Source organism: Vigna umbellata, chromosome 7, assembly GCF_029865625.1.
Source record: "Vigna umbellata cultivar VRB3 chromosome 7, Vumbellata_1.0, whole genome shotgun sequence".
Lineage (NCBI taxonomy): Eukaryota > Viridiplantae > Streptophyta > Magnoliopsida > Fabales > Fabaceae > Vigna > Vigna umbellata.
This window is the reverse complement of record NC_142171.1, coordinates 33,158,579-33,159,079: the sequence shown is the minus strand read 5'-3', so window position 1 is coordinate 33,159,079 and position 501 is coordinate 33,158,579.

Genomic DNA, 501 nt, shown 5'->3' with positions numbered 1-501 from the left:
AACTTGGCACCATGCATTAACTTATGCAAGTTTCACAACCAAACTTGGCTAGCTTCAAAACCAACCAAAATGAAAAAATATTTGCACCAAGATTTTTACATTAGCCATTTGGTGCTATAAAGAGTGCATTCCAACCATCAAATCTGAAAAACCAGACTTTGAAAATTTTCCCAAAACTTCGCATCATGCACCAACTTACCCAACTTTTACCACCAAACTTGGCTAGCTTCAAAACCAACCAAAATGAAAACTTTCTTGCACCAAGATTTTTAAAATAGCCATTTGGTGCTATAAAGAGTGCATTCCAACCATCAAATCTCAAATACCAAGACTTTAAAAATTTCCCAAAACTTGGCACCATGCATCAACTAATGCAAGTTTCACCACCAAACTTGGCTGGCTTCAAAACCAACCAACAAGACAAATTTCTTGCACCAAGACTCTTACAGTAGTCCTTTTGGAACATAAACAGTGCATTTCAAACCTTAAGTCTCAAAAACC